We start from the raw sequence: 5,761 nt of genomic DNA, 5'->3' as shown, positions 1-5,761 counted from the left end.
CGAATGCCGTGGTTAGATTGCACAGTCGCCTGGATGAGTGGTTTAGTTGACCAGTTGTGTGAGGAGTGGTTGAATGTGGGCCGGAGAGTGGACGGGTGGGGGAGTGGTTATGTGGGTTGGGGGACCGGTTGAGGGTGGGGCGGAATACGGACACTTCTCATGTGTGGGCGTGGGAGAGGCCAGGTAGGGGCTGCAACGGCGCTACTTCCGTACACCTGCACCGAGCGGAAAGGGATGTGGGTAATGGAATTAACTACACTGCGTTATGGATGTATGGTTACCCGTGTCTCTTGATGTCCTCACTCGCGCACTGGTTCTCCTGCCTGCGCACTGGTTATCTCGTCCGCGCACTGGTTCTCTTATCTGCGCACCGCCTTTCCCGCGCACTTGTTCTCTCGCTTGCGCATCGTCTCCACCCGCGTACTGTCTCAACTGCGCATTGTGTATTACTTAACAAATATAATACTCTATACATCTGGTTTTCAGTATCTCGCCTACACATTGCATCAAATATCCCCCCCTCCCCTTCCCTATGCACCATACTGTACCGTTACCTATGCCTCCCATGTGCACCACCTAACCTAACCTGACCTGACCTGACCTGACCTACATGCTCATCATTCCACGTTTTTGAGTACACTACCTCGCCTTAATCTGCACTACCATGCACTATCACGCTAACCTATCATGCCTAAACACTGTATGTATAACATTTACACATTAATTACGTCATAACACAGGCAATGATAAATATTCTTCAGAAACAAAAACAACAAACAAACAAAACAAAACCACACACACACACACACACACACACACACACACACACACACACACACACACACACACACACACACACACACACACACACACTGCATACCCCGCTTTCATGATATCGATTAAACTAATGCATTTCAAAACAAATTGGACCAAACGCGGCCGTAGATCAAGGGAAACTCTGCAATTTGTCTCGTAAACTGTTCAACCATACATCAGGCCAATGGTGTAATTAGAGGGATAAATAAGCCAACTTGAGGAATAAATAAGTGAATTCGTACTGGACGTAAATATTGGTAATGACAGAGGCCTCAGATACACATATTAATTTAACACGCTTACTGCCTAATCGATGATGTATACAACTCTCTATGTGTCTCGTATATATTCCCGCCACCATGGGTACTGTACACGTTCACAACCTTGCCTAGGCTTGTGTGGAGTGCTGGAAGAGTTGTTTATCAAGTGCTGGGCGGAACACTGGAACGGTACTTTAAAACATCGAGCAGCAACACACACACACACACACACACACACACACACACACACACACACACACACACACACACACACACACACACAAATAAAATCTTTAAAATAAATCTTATTAAAAAAAGGAGGAATTTTTTTACATCCCAAATGTTAAAACTCCTCAGCAAGCAATGTGCACGTACGGAAGACAGATGACCGATGACTGAACAGTATTGGACAAATCATCACGTCCTGTTACACATTACAGTCACCAGTTTCTCCCCCTACTCCCGCCCCCCTTATTTCTTTTCTTTTCTTTTCTTTTCTTTTATCGAGTCTACAGGAGCCTCAGATCTAATAAGCACTGAAAGATTAATGATCAGTGTTACTTATACTACCACTACTAACAACAGCAACACTAATAATAATAACAATAACTAACAACAACAATAATAAAAACAACTAACAACAACAATAATAACAACAACAACACCAACAATTATAACCACTCCTCGCTGGCAGACTTGACCCAGGATTGATGACTCACGTAATCCTGGTTGAGAACACTATGGCATGCTAAGACGATGATGGTAAATGAGAAAGAGAAATTTGCCTTAAACAAGAAACATTGAGAGATAAAAAGAGACGTTCTTTAATCCACTCAAACCTGAAGATAATATAAAGTCTGTCCCTATGAGTCTAATGGCGTGAACTATAGCTGCTGGTGAGTGAATCCATCGAAATAATCTAACCTAACAACCTAACCTGGACATACAGGCAGTCGAACAAAAAATGGAAGATCGAATCTCTGAGAAACTTGGTCTGTATCGACAAAATTTATGCTTGTAGTTGTGTGACTCTACATTCCAGCTTAAATCTCTCGTGTGGGGCTAACTTTCAAGCTTTATCTCTCGTGTGGGGCCAACTTTCAAGCTTTATCTATCGTGTGGGGGCTAACTTTCAAGCTTTATCTCTAGTGTGGGGCCAACTTTCAAGCTTTATCTATCGTGTGGGACTTACTTTCAAGCTTAATTTATTGTGTGGGGCCAACTCTCCAGCTTAATCTCTTGTGTGGGACCAAATCAAAAGCTAAGCTAAAGTGGAGGTAAATAATGTTATAATCATTCTCCATAAGCTTCAAATACGCTTGAAAAAGAATGGCAGTAAATCTGTTAGACACGAAAGCCCTTTAGTCTAGCCAAGTTGAAAGTCATTAATCAACGCGTGTATTTCAAGGTGATTACGACCTGAATTAGTAATTATTGCTTCCAGTAACCTTCCCGCAATTAAATGTTAAACTGATTGGACGAGAGTGAGAGGCTGGAGACCAGTTCCCATTTTTAAAAATAATTCTTAAAAGTTTTATCAAAGCCAATTTTAATGACAAGTTTACCAATGGACTAATAAAATCTTCCTTCTATTCCTTTAATAACTATCAATACCTCATTATTATATACAGGAGGAGCAATTTAGAGGATTAAAGTGATATTAGATTCAGTATATCTTATTTTTAATTTTCCCGGAGCTAAATAACACTTCATTAAGGCAGGAACTAACATCACCGCCTAAAATTATGGGGATCAGTTTGATGGAGGGAAGAGATTATCATTTTCACCTGACATAAGAGAAGTGGATCAAAATTAACACATTTTTCATTTTTTTTTTCACCAGGTAAAATTGGATTCAATCACGGGATCTCAGGAGTTCTATTAGAGCTATTGAATACGAGACCAATACCCTTCTTCGTGCTCCCCTCCTCCTCCTCAGATATCAACAAGTACTTTTGATGTAGGGTTCTGTTGGGTGGGGTCAGTGGGGGTGGGGTCAGTGAGGTGGGGTCAGTGAGGTGGGGTCAGTGAGGTGGGGTCAGTGGGGGTGGGGTCAGTGAGGTGGGGTCACATATGAAACTCCTCGTAGACCTCTTATGGTATACCTTACACGCTGCTGGGTCTATGTACAGTGACTCTCCTAATCATGCACCTTCATCAGCCGGAGTCAAAAGTTCACTCCCTCCCAAACTGAAGCAGTATCGACCTCTAAAACAACACACCGACAGCAGATGATACGGGAAGCGAATTTTTGCCTTCGAACGCCAAGTCCATTACATGATACTTTATACCAGGTCATCTTAGGTCGTGGTTCATATATTATCAAGCTGTTATAGATAAAGCTCATATAACCAGGTCGTTGTTATTACCTGTTGTGTTAACGAGACTTGCGCCACCATCACCTGTGTTATGTGAGGTAGTCAGTAGTCTGGTCTGCGACAATTAACATTCCACAGCATCGAGCAGACATCCGGAATTTCCAGATTTCCTCATAATATGTATTCCTGGTCTCGTCGTGTGAAGCTCGGGGCGACGGTGATAACGAGATACCTCACTCCCAACACCTTCCTTATACTGTAGAAATTCGGTGACCAACAACGAATCCACTATTAACAACGAAATGGGGCATCGGGATTGGGGCTCAGTATCCAAATGGGTCCTAATCCCAATTCCTAAGTTAGATTAGGTTAGGTGAGATAAAGGTCGTGCCTATAAAAACAGAGACCTATAAAGAACTGGGGTTTATTACGAGTGATACCTATACTGAGACTGGAACCTATTAGGAATGGGATCTAGCAGCACCGAGAGATCATTTAGGATAATTGGGATCTATAAGACTGGGGCCTATTAGGACAAGGGCCCATTTATCCTACAGTCCACCCACTCCCACGGTCTCCTGTGCGTGTTGTCCAGGAACTGCCTTTGTAGATCCTTCAGTTTCCCTGACCACCACCTGATTCTGTATTACCAAGATAGATTTTATCAGTGGGTCTACCTGGGAGTGAGAGAGCGTGTTGGCTGGGTGGTGGGCGGTGTGAGAGTAGTGGGGTGGCTGGGTGGTGGGCGGTGTGAGAGTAGTTGGGTGGCTGGGTGGTGGGCGGTTACACCAGGGATGGAGGATAGAGAGAGAGGGTGTAGGTAGAGGGTGGGCGGTGGGCGGTGTGAGAGGTGCGGCGGGTTGGGTGACAGGTTGACGGGATGATGGCCGGGCCTGGTCAAGCTAAAACACAGTGGGCTGCACACCCTGAGGCACACCGTGACGCTCCGACCCACGATCCCTGCTACACTTACACCGCCGTCAGTATAAGGTAAGAGTCAGGCTACTAGTATACTATTACTAAGAGGCAGAGTCAAAACTACACCTTAAAACACGATGAGAGAAATATTAAACCACAATAAATCAGGGTTAAACCTAAAACCAAGTGACTAATCTGAGAACTATTACGCGACTATTAAGAACGTATGTGGCTAAAGACTACATTATTTTACCGAGTGATTAAAAAACAAAATATATAACAGATAAAAATGATAACAGATTAAGATAACAGAGAATTAAAAAAAAAATAAAAAGCACCAAAAATGAAATCATGTCAAAACTTAAAAGATGGGAAGGACTTTTACGGTGTTCTAGCAAGAGGTCATTACAATATGCAGATTAGTGTGGCTGAGGAGAGTGACGGCAGATCTAGATTATTTTTCACATTGACAAGATAATGCAGGTAACATAACTGTATAAATGACCTATCTACCTACCTACCTGAGTCTACAAAAAGCATTGAGAGAGAGTATTTGAATTACCAGAGCTTTGAGAGTCTACCTGAATACAAATAATACAGATGGGGTGGGGTTTGGGGTGGGGTGGGGTGGGGGGGGAGAGGTTACCTGAATGCATACAGGTAACACGTTGAAGGAACTTAAAAAATTCTTAGAACAGCACAAACGGTTACCTGAAGAAGGGAGGGTAAAGGTTCCCTTCTCCTCCTCTTCCCTCCCTTCTCTCTACTGAACAGCTGTGATGGTCGGCAGCCTTGGCCCTTCACTCCCCTCCTCCCCTCACCTCCCTCACCATATGTTCACGATCTGGAGTAAGGGGGGGGGAGGGGGAGTAAGGGGGGGAGGGGGGAGAAAGGAGGGGAAAACAGCAGAGGGGAGAAGAGAAGAGGGGAGAGAGACGGGATGGAGAGAAGGTATGAATATGTAAGTGTACGAGAGAAAGAGAGAGAGGTGAAGTCCAGGTAACAATAAAGAAGGGAAAGACATAAATAAGAGAGGAAGGGAAGAGAGACAAATGGCGAAAATGACGAGGGGGGAAAAGAGGAGTTGGAGGAAGAGCTAAATGTATACGTAAAAGAAAGAAAAAAGGAGGTTAAAGTATGAGGTAAAGGGAGGGAGAGAGGAATAAAGGAAGGAAATACAGGAATAAAGGAAAAAACAGGATAAAGAGACACTATATACAGCGAAGCGAAGGAGCAGAGAAGGGAGGTAATAACGAAAGATAAGGTGAGAGGGAGGAGGAAAATAGGGAAGCAATGAAGAGAAGAGAAGGGAAGCAGAGAAGAGAAGAGGGGAGAAAAGCCTGTATAATATTCCCAAGTATAAATATATAACAACTAAGAAATAAGTAACGTGGCCTTGTGGTGAAGACTGGCACCTGGCCCCTATGGACGATTGGCCATACATTGACC

This window comes from Homarus americanus, unplaced genomic scaffold, assembly GCF_018991925.1.
Source record: "Homarus americanus isolate GMGI-L3 unplaced genomic scaffold, GMGI_Hamer_2.0 scaffold44060, whole genome shotgun sequence".
Classification (NCBI taxonomy): domain Eukaryota; kingdom Metazoa; phylum Arthropoda; class Malacostraca; order Decapoda; family Nephropidae; genus Homarus; species Homarus americanus.
This window is presented reverse-complemented; position numbering follows the sequence as displayed.